This window comes from Rhea pennata, chromosome 7 (genome assembly GCF_028389875.1).
Source record: "Rhea pennata isolate bPtePen1 chromosome 7, bPtePen1.pri, whole genome shotgun sequence".
Taxonomy (NCBI): domain Eukaryota; kingdom Metazoa; phylum Chordata; class Aves; order Rheiformes; family Rheidae; genus Rhea; species Rhea pennata.
The window spans coordinates 38,342,257-38,360,714 of NC_084669.1; the positions used below are offsets into that span (position 1 = coordinate 38,342,257).

Consider the following 18,458-nt stretch of genomic DNA (forward strand, 5'->3'; position numbering starts at 1 on the left):
TTGATTTTTCTGTAGATAAGAGAGAGAACTAAGTAGTTGCCTTGCAATAGCATTGTGCAACATAAGGATACTTAAATACTTCAGGGAGATCTTGAATACCCTTTTATGAATATCCACAGAATGGGGGGAGGTTGGTTTCTTATGCGCCTGTGATCAGCCACTTCAGTTCCATAACCCTAGAAGCTTCCACTCACACAAGCAGCAAACTTGAAGTCCAGTGAGGATTTCATCTTTAACATGTATGTTATTTTAAATCTGTTGAGTAACAAGCTTTGTCCAGGGTAAAATTAGATAAAAGCTGACGGTGTCTGATAAAATCGTGCAGTGTTCAGGCCTGCAGTTGTTGCTGGAAAAAGTAGCATAATATTTCACGCACAGCTAAATCTTTACAGTGCGGGACTGCTGCATTCAGATGAATGTCAGAGTCTTAAAAATTGACCTGGGAAATAAATAGGAATATATGGGAGACTGATGAGGGAAAAAAAAAAAAAAAAAAAAAGATGATGTGTTTAGGAGGAATTCCTCTATGCAGACTTGTGTCAGGACCCGCAATACAATTTACTATATATATATATGTATATATATATATATATATTTTAAGTTCTTTGAATTGGGTTTCTATTGAGTAGCCAGTAAAAATGATATTGAGGTACATTACTGGAATGTTGCCGTAATAACGCTTAGTAAATAGTTGGTATTTCTATGGAGTTGTATTTCTTTCCTTCTGCAAATTAGATATGGGCTGTCCTTAAAACAGGTCTGCAAAACCGTTTTAGGGAATCTTGGATCTGTTGTCCGCTGGTGACTTCTAATTGCTGTCCTTGCTTGATTCTCTTTGGAATACCTGCATTTATTAGCATATCTGTATTCGGAAAGCCGTAATCTCTGTAAAGCATGCAGTTTTCACATTGAGCTTGCAGATATTTTTGGTGGTTAGCTTAGAAGAAATGGACTATGGCATGATATTCCATCCCTCTTCCTGTTTTTGTTTTGGATACTGTTCTGCCATAAAACATCTTTCTAGCCAAGAAAGAAGGCTCTCTCTCCCTCCACCTCCCCATGTAGCTATATTGCAAGAAATGGAAAATACCAGGAGATCAGGGAGCCCCTACTTCATTATTGAGGGATGCTTTTTCTCAGGATGCTTTTTCTTTCCCTGTCATTATAAGAATAATTTGTTTCATTTAATTCATCTTAAATATTGTGAGGAAAGAGCCTTTGGGAAAATTTGGAACAGACATCTGAAGGACAATCCAGCTTTGACTATTTGAATCACTGTCTTAAAATTTCCGATCTTTCTTTAAGATTGAGCACTCATCTGTTTTCCAGTGGGTTTGCCCATATAGAGCAGTAAAAAAGATCGCTTTTGAAGCAGCAACTGTGGTAACCAAATACTTGGATCCTGAAACCTGCCTTCAGCCAAAATGAGGGCGAGCTGGTTTTGTACATTTACTTCAAACCTGTATTCCCTCTCCCATTCCCTTGCTCTCTCCAGAGGAAGTGATTTCGCTTTATAGTTGGCACAGACGTCGTGAATTCCATAGCCAAAAAAGCATAACTTCTCCTTGGGCAGTGTTGAAAATAGGTTAGATTAAAAAAGATTAAAAGGTGCCACGAAGACTGAGGAAAGCGGGCGTTGGCAACAACGTTCCTGTGCTTCTCTAAAAGGCTAACACATCGCTTGGGGAATGAAATGGCTCTTAAAAGGATTGGAGTTATTATTAGGAGGCAGCTTTTTTACTAGAGGCAAATTCTAAGCCAAATCACTGTTTGTCTTAGACTTGAAGCATCTCCAAGCTGTAATATAACCAAAGGGGATGTGATTACAACTAAAGCAAAGTTGTATTTTCTGTCAAAACCTGTTGTTTTTTTTTTTTTTTAAGTGTGCAGATCTCTTGAATCTAAAGCATTTAACAAGTTATTACCAATGAAGCTGTTATTTTTTTCTACGTTGGAAAATCCCTAAAATATTATGAAAGAGAAAAGCTTTGTTTCAACTTTTTATAATTAATTGAGCTGCTTAGTTACTGGGTTTTTTTTTTTTTTTTTTTTTTTAAGTGTAATTTTTAAAGTTCAAGAGTGCATTTTGTTTGTTTTAAATTCAAAGTACTTCAAGCTGAAACATCTGAGGCAATTTTACAGACAAAGGGAATATGAGTGAGATGCCTTTGAGTCCCATCAGGAAAAACAGGGAGCTAAACCCAAGTCTTCCACTTGCTGGGTGAGCGCTCTAATCTTTTGACTTCTGCACTACCACAAAGCCCAGGAGCAGCAGTGTTGTAAAAGAAAGGGTCAGATACTAGTGCATTTTCTGCAGATCTTGATTCGACTGGTGCACAGTAAACTTGCTGAAGACTAGCCTGATCCTCTCAAATGGAAACACACACACAGGTATTTCAGTTTTTGCTCCCACTAGGGTTTATATGCAAGTTGAGTGCGAACTGTCTAGCTCAGTCACTGCTGGCGCATCCCAACACACGTGAAGTGGCATCGATGTTTGAGGAAGGAACTTGAAGGAAGCTTAAAATACAGTAATGTGCTTGTGAAGTACAGGCATGTGTGGCTCTTGCCAGCACTCGTCAGGAGTCTGCAGGAAGCTGGTTGTGGGTTTAACTGCCTGAGTACTTCTGTGAACCTGACCCGTCCTGAAGTGTGTTCGGATGCGCTGCTTGTCGGGGCTTTTGTCTGCCTCGCCTCTAGCGTACCTCGAAACACCGTACCTCTACAGCACCTTCCGGGCAGGCCTTTGGTCTGCTCTGCTTACACTTTTCTAGCGTAGATAGCACCATTGTGTTACCAAATATAAATAAAATTCCCTAAATTTGACAGTGGGACATTTTGACACCCATCAGAGGTGAAATAACAGATGTGCTTTTGAAGCCTTACCTCTGCTGAGTTAGGAACAGACTCCAGGGATCTTGCTTTTCAGTCCGGGCCACTGGTCGCTTCTTTAACTACGTAGTCTTTTAATTTACTTGTATGGTAAATTAAACACTTCATTGAACTTTGTTTTTTCATTCCAATATAGAATAAAACCTTTATAAGAACGAATATTTCCAATTCCTATTGGAATTCCTATTCCATATCCTATTCCTAAATATAATCATATGAGTCTGGGTGTCATTACTGAACATAAAAATCTACCCAAAACCTGGATGCCTAGTCCACAGCTTAAGGTACTTTAGAAATTTTGTAATTTATGGAAACTCTGTTAAAGATTAAACAAGTTACATACCACAAAATCTGACACAGTCATAACACCTACTGTTTTCAGTCCAGGGGAATACTGTAGGTCCCTCTAATGTAGTAGTGACTGCTAGTGTATACTGGTATGTTCAGGCAATTGGTTCTCTTAACAAGCCCTCCTCCTCTCCTAGTGAAGGAGGGGAAAAATTGCGTGTATAATTTACCATAATTTAAAGGCTATTTTGAATTTTGGTTTTATCGGTTTACTGTTACACTGTTATTTAACTTCCATGGTCGTGTTAGCTGTATAATGGTACTTGTTGAAAATAGTATTCTTCAGAGTGCCCTCCCCGGCCTTAATCTTTTGATCATAACACAACTTGATTTGGTTTGCTCTGAAATGAAGAGAGGCTTTTAAGTGGTAGTACTAAGCATTGATTTCTGTTTATTTTTCCTTCAAATGTGTGCATCTGTTTGAAGGTCTTTTTTGCTGTATGTAAACAATTAACACTTGCAATATAGGTAGCTTTAGATGCATTTCTGGTCTGTTTGTAGACAGGCTTTTTACAGGAAAGATTGCAAACAGGGAATTTCTGCCAGCTGTTTCCCCAGTGTGAAATCTACTCGCGGATAAGTTGCTGGAGCGCAGAGCAGCTGCTGCCTTTGAAAGGTGAACCTTCAGTCCTGCCTACCTGTTGGCCTGTCATGTGAAACCACCTTCTCAGTGTGCCCTAATGAACGTGGTTAATTTTTTATAGCTTTAATTACCAGTAGTATCCCAGGAAAAAAATTGTAAATGTTATGAAGTTAGGGGGAAAAAGAATGTATTTTACATGGCTGAGGTCAGTCATTTTCCAGTTGCTTTCCTATAATAAGGTGTTCTGTTTTTGTTTTTTTGCCTCAAGTAGCAGCCCCTAAACTTCTGATCATCATCCATAGCAGAAAAGTTATATTTCATATGCCTTGCTGTGTATGCACAGAAACATAAAGCTGCAGTTAACATAAATTTGGAAAGTGACACCCTGGTTACTGTAAGTAGAAAAGAAATGCAGCCACCTCATTTTGACTGACCATGAAAACATATTTACCTGAAATAAGGAAATAAGCTGGTCTAGTATTACAAGAATAAATGAACAATGAACTACTTCAACAGAATTTTTTTCCATGATCAGATGAAGCCTTCATGATCATAAGCTTTATGGAGAAAGTCATTGTAAATTTACAGCTGTATCATAAGAACAGAGGGAATAACCTTGTAAGTGATGTATCTAAAAACTAGGGGGAGAAGAGTTTCCAGAGTTGAATTATTTAGCCTTCCTTGTTCAGATCCCTGGCGATACTCAGTGACAGCCATTCAGGTTCTTGGTTTGTGTGTTTGTTTTTGTTAAGGACAAATAAACTACAAAATAAAAACTTTCCCCAAGTGCGTGCAAGTACAGCTTCCTGCACTGGCAGGTATCCATATAAATTTTATTGATGATTTGAAAGCACAGCTGAAACCAGGTGTTAAACCGATCCTCACTGAAAAAAATCCTGCAACCTGTTGAGGTGACAAGACAGAACCGACACTACTGATCAGAGCATCGATCAGATGAGCAGCTGATGTTAAGAGCACATTTCCTGGCTTCAGAACTTAAAGGTTCAGCAGGTCATTACTGAAATTTGGCAAGGCAAAGCTAAATCACCAAATGTACAGGAACTTGGAAGAAATAGAATATGTCTAATTATAACCAGCTTGGGAGAAAAAAGTGACTGTGGACTGGGATTTTAGAAGTAGATTGATATCAGAATGTGTGTGTCATTTATTTAGTGGGGCAACATTACTTAAAAAAAAAAAAAAAGCTTCTCTATCTTATCTCTGTAAACGTATCTTAAAATTAGACTGTGTATTGTTTGGAAATGAATGAAAAATACTTCTTGCATGTGTAATTTTGTGGGTTTGCTGGATGCTTGTGGCTACTCCACTCCCTTGGTTGTCTTTCTGAGGTGTTTTCATTACTGCACTTGGAAAACAAAATTATTTAGAAAACATGGTGACTGATTTTCAGAATCTGATTAATACAAAGATATGTTTAATTCCTTGAATTTCTTCCTTTAATGCATTCAGACTCGGGAGATTTCAGGTTCAATGTGTGCCATTGAGGTAGCATTGTATGTACCTACTTCATGAGGAAAATGTGGCAATTGGAACACGTTTGTATGTTTGCCTGACAAATGCAGAGCATCTTCCAAGTATTATGTTTTTAAGTAAGTTTGTGTCTAAAATTATAAAACAGGTCATCAGATTTGTACTGATTGTAATGAACGTGATATTTATGCGGTATTGCCGCACTGAAGCGTGGAGCCTAGGTGAGAAATACTAAAAGTGACTCTGAATGGTCTCCAGCGCAGCCTGCGTTGGATCCGTAAGGGCAAGTTACATTTGCGTTTGCCGCCGCTGCCTTTGCTGCTGCCCTGTCAACCTTTCTGGAAGTGGAAACCTGTCCTGCCTAGACTTTCGTATTTTGTCGACTGAACGTTTTTCTTACATACGATCACTGACCGGGGACGTTCAGAACGCTGCTGTAGTCGATATGAAACGTTACTGCCTGCCTCTGTTTTCCACAGTCTCCATCTCTGCAGGAAGGGCAGAGCCAGGAGAAAAGATGCTGGGAGTGAAAGGGGTTGGGAGGTGTCAGCAGGGCAAAGAGACACAGGGCGAATCCCAGTAGTGGGGTTATGCAAGACAGAGTTGCTCAGTAGTCTTTTTGATAAGATTTTTTTTATGCTAATATTTCACAGGCTGTTGTTTTTCTACCCTCCATTTCATAGCAGGAGTTTGTAAGTTTGAAACTTGAAAAAAAGTACAATTTTAATTACTTGAATACAATTTCATTTCTTACAGACCTGAAAAACTGGAGGAATAGGAGGTTGCAAAATCCGTGTAAACAAGAGTGGGGCATAACTGTTTACGTTCTGTCTAATAATCGGGGGGTTCTGGAAAGGGCTCTGTGTGTGTACACATGCATATGTGGATTTTATCTGATGGGGAACTCAACGACACATTTTTTTCCTTCCTTTAAGGAGAAACTAGTAATACTTTAAAAATCAGATTGGCATTGAATTCTTGAAGAAGAGAGAAATTTACAGTTTGTTACAGTGAGATTCTGCTGAAAGTGCTCGGGGGACTGTACTGTTATTTCTGCCTTTGCTTTTTAGTTTATGAAGTGGTCAGTGTTTGTTTCAGGCTCCTCTGCGTGTATGTTATATGTATGTGTGTATATATATATATATATAAATCTCTAAAAATTACATGGAATCACAAAAAAGAGGAATTTTGGCAGCTTTAGTCCTATCAAATGTCACGTGCTCAGTTTTGAAGAAAGATTACCTTCAAGGTACTAGAGAAAACAAAACAAACAAACAAAAAAGCTAACAATCCTGCAGTGGTGTTAGCATCTTGTTTTGTGATAGTTAGATTCAACCTTCAGGTTTTTCTTCTAGAAGCTGGCTGTGTGTTACATGGTGACAGAAGAACTATGTGGGAAATAGAGAGGTATCTGACTGACAAAAGCAAACAAACAAACAAAAAAGCAGCCTCAGAAGAAGTTAAATCATATTTAAACTTACAATTCAGTTTGACAATGCATGGACAACTACTCCAGAGGAGTACGAAATAGAAGCTTTGTTAGGCTGATGCAGAGAGAAAGGTGTACAAAATATGTGCATGGTTTTTAGCTAATAAGGCAGATTTTGAGCATGATGGGATGAAATTGGAATAATAGATTTAAGTAGTCAGAATTACATGAATAACTCTATGCACTGCAGAAAATAAGTGAAAATGTCCAGATCCAATCTGTTGTGAAACATGTCTAGGCAAGTATTGTTCCGTTCCATCAACGGTTGCCACCAGATGCTCGAAATGCCTTAACCATTCTGTGTCTTTTTGTAACCTTATTACTGCTATTGCTTGCAGAGTTCAAATTTAGGTTGAAGTGTACTAAATCGAAAGCCAGGATACTCTAAGAAGAGGTGATTGGCTTTTCAGATGAGCATGACAGAGCAAGTGGTGCACTAATTAGAAAATCCAGTGAGTTTCACCAAGGAAGCCCCTCAAAAATCTTTAGAAAAGTAGCAGGTTTATTTTTTAGATCCCTTTGTAGAACTGATACAAGAAATCTGGTGGAAGTTTTAGATATTGTGACTCTAGAAACTAAACTCTGAGCTTGCAGAAACATAGCAATGTAATAGATAGTGTTTGTTTTTCATGCTTGTTCCTTTCGGTGAGATCTTTGTACATGTGCAACTACGAAAAAAGGGATTGCAGTTAACAGCTGGAAAGAGCATGAGAAGAGGTGGGGGGATCAGAGGAAAGAACTCTGATTTCCATTATTAGGAAGAAATACTAGTCATATTTCAGATAAGATTCATTGAATGTGCTGTAAATGTAGAGTTGCTGCTTTGAAGAGACTCAATTACTGTTGACTTGTGTTTTGTACCATCTTGCACAAACTTCATGTGGTTTAGATGCATCTTCTCTCAGCAGAGGGATGAACTGGATGATGTCCCAGTGCCTCTTCCATTCTGTAATACGATAGACTACTATTGGTTTTAGGACTGGTAGTTGAACCCAAAGAAATAACTGATTTGATGGGGAAAATATACCACAAGGGAACGTAGAGGGGTATGAATTCAGAATACACAATAAAATAGAAATCTGAACAGCACAGCACTGTGTTTTCCTCATTACTGTTGTAGTTTGTTCGTGCTGCGAAAGGAGGTGTAGTTTAGAGTTAAGGGATCCTTGATCTCTAAGCTTATGTACCCCCGTGCACTGCCATAGACTCTGGTGCTGTGAATCTGAATATAATCCAGCTACATTAGGTCTGCACTGTGCTTGAATTAGTCAGGAGAAAACATGTTTGGATTTAGCTTGGATCTATTAGCTCAGGTGTTCCTAGAGTGGAACAGACACAGCCTGAGAGGAGATGTTTACAGGAGGAAAAATCACAGGGAGTAAAAGAAGTTAGTCTTCTAAGCTATTTTCATTAAGTAGGTTTTTCTTCAAGCCCCATGTTTTTACGAGTATCCTAATCGTATATGCTGAGACTGCATACTCTTCTTATATCTAACATGAACTACATAGCATTTTGTATGAACCTGTTGTGAATTTTTGAGAAGCTTTCAGGCCTGGCCTCTTCTGCCAAGATAAGATATATAGAAATACTCAGTAGTGTGATTAGTTCGGGGGAAAAACAGTGTGATCAGATTTCATATCCCTTTATGGCAAGATGCATACCTTTTCTGTGATCAAGCCCTATAATTTAATCTGAAGGAACTGATTTTTCATTTCCTTTAAAAAAGAGAAATGTTCATGAAGCTTAAACCTCTGAGGAAGCTGTAGGAGTGGAGCGGAAAGGGAAGATGTGGGTCTGCTGTTGGTTGGGGAGGCAATGCAGTGAGAGAGCTCATGGAAGAAGCTGAAGTACTTCATGCCTCTCTTTTTTTGCAGGACTTCACGAATGGACTGTTGAGTGGGCTGGAACTTGACTGGACTGCTGTCCTCGGTGGGTAGTGATCCATGGTGCAGCCTCCAGCTGGCACGGCACGCTCGTATCATGAGTAAGTTAACCCCAATAGTAGGGTGCATTAGGAGAGATGGGGCCCAGCAGGCGAAGGGACCTTATTATTCTGTTCTGCTGGACACTGATGAGGCTGCAGCAGCAGTACAGATTACAGTTTGGGGCCCCCACTTCAAGAGGGCTGTGGAGAAACTGGAGAGGGCTCAGCTGTCAAAATAGTCAAGGGCCTAGAACACATGTCCTGTGAAGAGAGCTTGAGGGAGCTGGGCATGTTAATGCTGGCAAGGAGGGCTCTTAGGGTGGATCCAGTGGCAGCCTTCAAGTACTGGATGATGAAAAAAAAGATGGTAGGAGCAAACTGGTTTTGGGAGCATCGGGCAAAATGAAAAGAGACAAATTGCAGCTTGGGATATTCAGGTTGAACTTTAAAAATTTCACTCCAAGGGTGGTGCAGCACTGGTTCAAGTTGCTCAGAAGGGTCGTGGCATCGTTGTTCTTAGAGGTTTTCAAGGCTTCTCTAGACAAAAGCCTTGGTTGAGCTGGCTTGCTGGTGGCGGAATAGTGCTGTTTTAAGCAGGAATCTGGGCTGGAGATGTCCCTCCAACCAACATTGCTATGATTCTGTGTCACTTCATTATTTTCAGTGAATGTAATGTGTCTTGTCATGAAGCTTTTTTAAAATAGTATCTGTTCAAATACATAGACAGTTTACTTCTTACAAGTAGACATACTTTTCACAGCAGTACTTTTCCTGCAGTCTGAGTTTATAGCCAGAGAGAACAGAGACATTGCTGGTTTTTCTTTAGCTGTAGCAAAAAGAAAGTTTCATGTGCTATAGCATTTCCTACCCTATAATGTTACAAAGTTGCTCTATTACATTTTTCTGTATTTAAGTTTGGTTGTTTGTATATTTTAAAAGGAAACTGCTTCGAAGACCTCCTTTAAACTGGTAGTAACTTCTTTAGTCTAGTGTACAGAGGGGGGAAAAATGATCCTTTTAACAATACTATAATTTTCAATTTAATTCTAAGACTTATTTATAACTCTGCTATATAGAATTGATGCACTGTTACCAGTGCATAGTCTGTAACCCAGATCTGCCCTGAAAACTTGTGAAGACAAAAATGGTTGCAAGCAGCTGTTGTAGCAAAACAATTTTAGGTCAGATACTTAACAAAAATATCATGAATTCCCAAACCTTTTATTATGTTAAGGGAAATAGTGTGGAAGGCAAGGATTGAGAAAGAAAGTATACTCATCAATTGCGAGAAGAACACCTAAGGTAATTTTTCTTGTGAATCAATTCTTGTGAATCAAGTGTCTCAGACACACTCTTTTCTTCCATACAAAGTAGATTAAAAATATCTTGAATTCTCATAATTCAAAATGAATGAAGGTAGACTTCAAACTGGTGAAGTAAACTTACTATTTCAGACCCTACTCAGTACTCATTTTATGTGTAATTCATCATGTTGCACTTGTTCAGAGATAATACTTGCAGTAACTGTACTTTATTTAAATGGTAAAAAGAAGTTGAAAATTGATATTTAGGATATTCAAGTTATTGAGACTGAAGATATCACTGATTTTTGTATGAATGCAAATAAACATGTGGAGCTCAGCAAGGAGTTTCCTTTCCCATTTTCTTTCTTTCAGTATTTCATTTATGGTTAGCAGAAGACATAAACACTCCACCTGTGTTTAAGGCCAGATAAATTTTTTTCCAATAAAAATGTCCAATAAACATTTCTGAATAACTTCAGAACCTTGATTTCATATGAATAAACGAGGAATATCTATATTGAAACAGAAGATAAAAAGTGAATGAATGGGAAACACAACCTGGAAATGGGGAAAAATATATCGAAGTGATTTCAAGAAAAGATTGCAGGGGGGAGCGTACCACTGTTCATAATAATTACTATGAAAGTCATAATGAACTGTGGTTCTGTATTTAGTGTTCATAAGAAGCATCTTAAGCCTGGAGCCTCCATCATGCATTTCTTGAGAAATGTGCCCAGCACTGTAGCCCGCTGTGTTCCAGGACTATAGTGCAGCACTGTTAGAATCCGTTGGCATTGGCAAGCCTTCCAGGGAGCTATGTGTACGTGCACCCTCCGTGGATGACAGTACATGATGGACCTTAGCTTAGGCCTTTTTCTCAAAAGCAACTTGTTTATCTCTTCAAAGGCCCCCAATAGTCATTAAAGGGCCTGAGCAGACTTTCCTTGAACCCCCCACCACTGCCCAGGGCTGCATTTCAGCTCAGCTGGGAGCCCCCCGCCCCATCTCCTGGGTGGACCCTGGACCTGCGCTGCGGGTAGCTGGTCTCCTAGATGGACCTTGCAGACCTACATTGTAGCTTGTCTCTGGCCCTATCTCTTTTGCTCCTGGTTGGGCTCACTGGACAGACCCCAGATCTGGTTCATCTCCTTGCAGCGTCTGGGACAGTCGATGGAGCCCGTTACTTGCACCCGGCTCTGCCTGCCCGGCTTGGACGTTGCGAGACTGCGCGCCATCGGTGAGGCCACTGCCTGTGCTGGGGTCACCCCTTGCTCCGGCTCAACTTCCATCAAGTAGCATCTGGGCCTTGCTGCTCCCTGACAGGTTACAGATACCTTATCTCAAATCTTTAATCAACTTTACCTCCACATGCTCTCAGGTTTTCTATCCATAGCATATAAGTAACTCCAGCAAAGGCTCCAAACAGACTACTCTAAATAATCAGCTTGCGTATCAAAACAAAACAGACAGCAGAGAAGAGCCAGCTGTTAATGCTAGCATAATCCTTGCAAATACTCACTTTGACTTTGGGAAAAAAACAGATTAAAAACAAAAAGTCTTTGTTCTGAGACATCTTGCGCCTCAAACACAGAACAGAATATAAATGTCAAATAAATGGCCTGACAACAAGCAGTGTGTAGCTAGCTTCTGAGGTGTAATCAGCTGTTGTGTGGACCAGCAGGTTTCCTCCGGGCACTGCAGTTGCTTTTACAACAGTAATTTGTGGTGTGATGTGTCTTGGGACTTAGCTATCATAGTGTGCTGTGGATCATACCTGCCTTTTGATATGAGATGCTCAAATTGGTGCTACTCTATTCCCTCTTATCTGGAACTTTTATGTTACAGTTCTTATTTTCTGCAATATGACTCCAGTTGGTAATGGTGGGATGGTGGGACCCTGCCTAGTACTGCTGCAGCAGCTTGCAAGTGGTGTTTTGCAAATGTGTGCGGTGCCAGCCGGGAAGTCCCCGGGGGCCCCATGTCAGGCCTTCCGTGCCCCTCTCTACACTTTTTTTAGTTCCTAAGTAACGTGGTGAGCCTTCGTCGTACCTAGAGCGTCTGTTGTTTCCTGGGTTTGCGTTAGCCGTGATGGAGGAGAACAGTATTTGATATGGGATGGACCAACAGCAATAAAATGTGTGTCTTTGAAAAGTGACTTTCTTTAAACGAAGCTGCACACCTCTTGCCTGCCTGGACACATCCCAGGTATTGAGCATATTTGTGATGCTTTCTCTTCTGTGTGTAGCTACCAGTTCTGTTTTCTCATGGAGGCTCATGTGGATCTCTACCTGCTGTACTGCTTCAGGTCTTTTGCCTTTCCATCCTACGATTTTGAGTTCTCTTCAGTAAGCATGTTTGAGCACTCTCCATGAGTTTGAGAGCTGTGTGCCTTTCTTTTTGGCTAATAAACTTAACCAGAGTTGGGTTTTTTTCCTCCATTGTCCAGTTACTTTTCTCTGAGGATTTTGATTCTGAACCAAATGACAGTCTGGTTTGCCAGCAAGGTCTCTCAAAAAAAAAATTTTTTTTTGACAGAAATGATTTGCTCTTTAGCTCTGTATCTGCTATGAGCATGCTTTATATTTTCTCTTTAAATAATCATTGATGATATCTTTCCTTTTTTTACTGTTGAGATCATTATTTTGGGTAAATTTCTTTGTCAGTGTATATTCTTAGCCACTTTGCGTGAGAAGAATGGAAGTAACATAATAGCTCTTCTATTGCTTCTGTTAGACTAGAGAAAGCAAAATAAAGGAAGAAGATTGGTGGAGAGAAAACACACAGTTCCTGGCTTTCATGTTTCTTCTCTCTTTGTTTTGTATTACTTTCATCTACAAATATATAGAAGATAGAAATAGAGTATCCTTCTCTCCTGTGGTTTGTACCCAGAGAAACTGAGAACCTCAGTTAATTTGGACGTCTGCTGAAGGGGTCAAATTAAATTGAATAAGTGGAGAGGGCTGTAATTTCTTTAGGTCAGCGATAAAAAAAAGAAAATGTGTTTGTAACTTGCATTCAAAGCTCAGGAAAGAAAGATTCCTGGCATCTGTGTAAACCACCGTCTCAGAAACATACTGTGTGCAAGGAAAGCCTTCAAGGAATTGAAGAGGAGATCTATTTTTTTTTCTTTTTTTTAGAAAAGTGGTATTTTGGTGTTCAGAGATGTTACTCTCCAAAGCAAATGAAATAGAATCAAACTTCAGCCCTGTAAATTCAAAGAGAACAAGGGGACAGTTGGGGAAGCCAGAGCAGGGTGGAAGTGAATATAACTGGAAATGCCCAAAGCTCAACTATTTCATACAGAGTGGTCATATAATTTTGATCTTGGAATTCTGGAAGTTTACAGCTTTTTGCCTTCTAGTATTAAAAAAATAATAATAGCTCTCTGAAGTCAGAATTAGTATCGTCTTACTGGAGAAGTGTAAATTTGGTATGGCTGTTTGGGGATAAGAAATTAAACAACTTAGACAACAGATGCTTGGTTTTGACTTCAGCAGTGTGAAGGATTTGAGATCTGTAGGTATCTGTAGATCTAATCTGGCTGGACTCCAGTAAAGCATTTGATATGTTCTCCCATGAGGAATTACTGATAAAGTTAGAAAAGATAACGATTAAGTAAAGAGTGAGTGAGTAGGAAACCGGCTGAAGCAGTGACAACAGATAGGCATGCTGGGGAGCAAACTTCAGAGGTGAAAGATTATTTGATCCAAAGACCAAGGCTGGCACGAGAATTACTGGGAGAAAATAGTCCATTTAGGGTGTTAACTTTGTACCTGTTTCTGATAATCACAGAAATCCCATTTTACAAGCAGCCTTCCAGGAGGGACTGAGGGAGAAGCATGAGAATAAAAAACGTACTTTTTTTTTAATTATCATTATTTTTAATATGTGACTTGGTAAAATTAGATAGTGTTTAAGAGATGAATGGGGAGTAGTGGCGGGGAACTCTTACTGAATAAGGTCCTGAGAGGACTGTATCGGGAGTTCAATCCAATATTCCTTACCCAGCCACTGACAGGATTCACTGGCTGTCCCTGTTGTAGGTACTTGGCAGTCTTCTCTGTCGTGTACACTACCTTAGCCTGCAACCAACAGGAAAAAATGGGGAACGTGTGCTTTATCTCTGCTAATAGTTAGATTGGGCTACTGGAATACTGCTGATTGGTTCAATATTAAAGCTAAGTGAAAATTTAGGTGCAGAGAGCAAAGATGATATTCTTGATATGGTGAACAATATAGAATACAGAAGATGACAAGTCTTTTGTTAAAAAAGAAGAAAAAAGCTGTTACCTTCAGAATACAGCTTTTTCTGTATCCAGATAGGCCTTTGTTCACCTTGGAGATAATTGGATTCAAAGAAAACACAACTTCCAAATAAGGCAATGTACTCAACTCATTTTCTGTGGAAATTAATGAAAAAAAAATAAAGGAATGTTTTTTCAGAGCCTAGAAAAATAGAAATGGTAAAACAACATGACTCAACAACCCCACTGGAGAAAGATCATCATCTCTGTAAAGACAAGTGCACTCCTTTTCAGTTATATTTGTTTTATGAAATGCACTGCATACTTCTCTCTTGGTGTCATACATAATAGTCAAATATCATCCTCATATTGGGCTACTGGGGAAGATCAAGAGCTTCCTGCAGCTATTGGTGTGGTTCAGAAAATGCATATGTATTCCATTTTAAGAAAAATGACTCATGGGTTATTCTTTCCCTCTCTACAAACACAGGGAATAGAGAAGTGACATATTCAAATATTTTGCCTATGTACTGAAACATTTTGTCAGGCTGCGATAGCGGAATTATGTTGCATGCTCCCTGTGTGTGACAGATAGGTGTCATCAGAGGACATACGTATTTTCTCACTAACATTTTTCGGTCAGTATAGGCACTGCATACCAGTATCTCTTCACATCAAAAGGTCGTTCGTCATGCACCGAGGTGAGAGCTGGAGCTTAGGGCAGGGAGGACTGAGAAGCTTTGTCTTCTATTTGTCTTTTGTCCTGCTCAGAAAACGGTGAGCTACGGTCTGTCCCTTCTGCTGATGTTCTCTGTGAAGATGCACATTGAGGCACAGAAGGGCTGGGCATGGCTTTCTTCTGCAGCTGGGAAAAATGTTCCTGTTTTCAACCATCCATTCGGTGAAAAATATGTAATTGCTTGTAGGCTAGTTCCTTTCAAAACCTCAAGACATGACCTCTTGCTTTTTAGTCAGTTGCTTTTTCTGAAAGCATTAGCATGAATCTGACCCTCCTCCTTTAGGATTTAGTTCATGTAAATAAGATTTCCACATCATCTCTGTGTTTTGCCTTTCTGGGAGCCATCTCTGAATCTTCGTTATATGACTCTTGACAAGCCTCTGAACGCTTTTGGTTGCCTTTGCTGCACCTCTAGAGTCTTCGTGAGGTTCATCTGTTCATGAGAGTTTTTAGCAGCCTAGAACGTGTTACTGGTGTGTGTGCTCCTGCTGGGAGAAGTCAAACGTGCTGCTTGTTTGGGTAAGCTAGTGACTGCAGCTGGTTAGGTATATGCACTGAGACAGTGTTTTTCCTTTGTTTTCCTTTGCCACTTGACACTAAATTTATAATGGAGATTTTGTTCCTGCTTCTGCTGTAAAGTTAAATTGGAGAAGGATTTTCTCTCGTCTCTCCGTTGCTAACGGCTCTGAGAAGATTTAAAAGGCACTTTTCCCTTGCTCAGTTGCTCTCATTCATGCCTTATGTTATCGTTGCTGTGGTTTTCCAGTCTGTGTCTTTTATTTATTCTTTGGGGTGATCATTTTCCTACTGCCTGCAAAGATCACTTGCTTTTATTGTTGCTGAGATTCTTAGAGAGGTCCTGTTTGTGTAAGTGGTCTTGTTTTCTGGTCATAACCTTTACCCCTTCCTGTGCTTCGGGGGTTAGGTACTTATGCTCCTCGGTAGATCTTCTTGTGAGGAATGGTTTTTGCAGGTCACCAAGTGTTATAACCTTGCTTTATATGTATTTAAACTTCTGAAATTCTTGTGACACTAGGCTTTCAGATGATTTTTTCATTTCGCGTGTGAAAGATGGATATATTCAGTAAGGCATAGGTTCCCAACATAGAGGATTAGCTGACTGGCTTAGGCTGCCGTGTTCACTAACTTTCACACTATATAATTTAAAATAGTATATATCAAGAGTATGTTTATATGTACTTACTTTCATACGTTAAAAAGTCATCTTTTTCTGGATTTATAGGAGTTGGAGAAGCACTGTAATACAATGGTGATTTTCTCTGAAGGGAAAAGCTTTAACGTGTTGTATTGTGCCTTTTATTTCTTCATTATTTACACGAGCAATGACAGTCTTTTACCTTAAGGAAGAAATATTTGGTCTAGATTTTGGTCAGTTTATAAAGTTTTTGAGTTCTGGTTATTTGGTATGCTTTTTTATTTATGTTAGAGATCAGTTAAGTTAACAGAACTCCCTCTGATTTTTTTTTTTTTTATGATTGTCTCCTTTAATCACATACTTCTTGCAAGAAGTGAAAATTACTTTCCAAAATCAGTGTCCTTGGAAGTGATGGGTACAACAGCTCTACTCAGCTTGCTTTCCTCATCCATGGGAGTTATGTCCTTTTCTTGTTGAATGTCTACAATTAAAACCAGAATGGACAACTGAGACTTGTGTTCGTGGGTCAGGACACTCAGTTTTTAGTGTCTTCTGCCAAGGTTGTTACAGATTAGCAGGGTTTGATATAATTGAATACTACTTTTGGAGGGACACGTGTTGCTGGTAAATCTCCAACGAGGAGTCAAGCGAGGGAGGAGCAGTGTGAGCTAACACTGAGGTGTCCCTGGCAGGCTGTTAACGGGCGGACTGACTAAACCGCGCGAGTTGCCTTTATGCCCTCATACATTTGTTGTACACTTATGGCTAGTCAGTAAGTTTTATGTGTCAGGAAATATAACTCAAAAATTCCTGAAGACAGTCAGAAATGGTCCTTACGTGATACAATTTTTGAAGAACATATGCTATGTTTAGTTAAAAGCACTGCAAGCTAGGTAAGGGTTGCTATGCCTTCATCTATCTGCATCTGTATGAGTGACTGACTTTGATCAATTGCTCAAACAGTAACATATCTTTACAAAATCCGAAAAGCTGGTTTTTTAAATTTCACATGTCTAAAGATTATAGAGGCTATGAAATACATCAAATAATTTAAAACATACATATTGAGAAAATGACAACTGAAAAATAATCTTAACTGCTGTTTATTCTTTGCCTCCTCTTGGGACCTTTCTTTTACCCCCATGCTTGATATTTTTAGAGCTAGTTAAATAAACAACTTCGTCCTGCCGGCATTCACTTTGCATGCCTTCTGTGAGTATTCCCTTCCAGGATGCTGTTGGAAAATGGCTAGACCAAAGCCATCTTCTCTTCTTCCTTATCTGCAGTGAATGTTTTCATGTGGCTAAGGTTATTTGGTGTTTTACTTTTTAAGAAGAGGCAGGTAAGCAGTTTCCAGCATTGTGATTCACTGTTGTAGGAGAGGGAAACAAATAGGAAATTCATTTTAGAAAAGATATTTGAACTGGCTCATTAGGATAAGGCTGAGGTACATGAAAGCCTGTGTTGTATTGGTTGACATTGAAGCTTGTGAATCCTCATTGAAGACTCTTGTGTGCAAGTATTCATGTAAAGATGTATAATAAATCAAGGACAAACATATTTAGGTGGATTTCAGAAAATCACTCTTTTTACAAAAAGCAAGTGCTCTGTGAAGAAGGCGGTTTTGCTATGAGCTTCAGCAATTATCACATTAAATGAAGTCCTGTAATTTTTCCGAAATGAGCATTTTTTTTCCTAGACATTTTATCTCTCCATCACAAAATAGGAGATTTTAAAAAAAGATCGATTAATCTCATGATTTTCTAATGCATCATCAGAAATAGTTAATTTTTAGATGATGTGTAGAATATATGATACTTTCAATTAACAGTCATTAATACTGGGTTTGTGAACAAGCTTAGCTGTCGCCTCGTTCTTATCACACACAGCTGCATTTTTCTGTGTTGCAATTGTTTTTAATTTAGACTCGTTTAACTTAATTTCTTCTCAGTAAAACACTACAATTGTGGTTCTATATACTGTTGACCGAAAACAACTTTTTTATCTTTGGATCTTCCAGCTACACTCTTGATACTAGGTGTGTTGAATTACCCTGGGATTAGCTATGATATCTTGACAGAGATATCTTATATTTGGGAGATATTGGAGGGCTGTAAGAGAAGGGTCAGATAAGGACTTTCCGGCGTCACTTCTATCTGTATGATCAGAATACAAGCTTAGAGAAACCCAATACACCTCTCTTGAACTCCTCACAGCGCAAACTGGGTATTTTTAGGACTATGGATCTTCTCCCGACTGATGGTAGTTAAGTGGCAGATAGATTGGGT

The 18,458-nt window shown here is 39.2% G+C and overlaps 1 protein-coding gene across 14 annotated transcripts in view; it reads left to right on the forward strand.

Moving 5' to 3' along the window:
* PCDH15 (protocadherin related 15) overlaps positions 1 to 18,458 on the forward strand; it is a 599,229-nt gene that overhangs the window by 208,938 nt on the left and 371,833 nt on the right. For all 14 annotated transcript variants that reach the window (XM_062580806.1, XM_062580810.1, XM_062580818.1 and 11 more), the window contains one exon: positions 8,678 to 8,787. The gene's annotated coding sequence lies outside the window, so the exon portion shown is untranslated. The remainder of the gene's footprint in view (positions 1 to 8,677; positions 8,788 to 18,458) is intronic.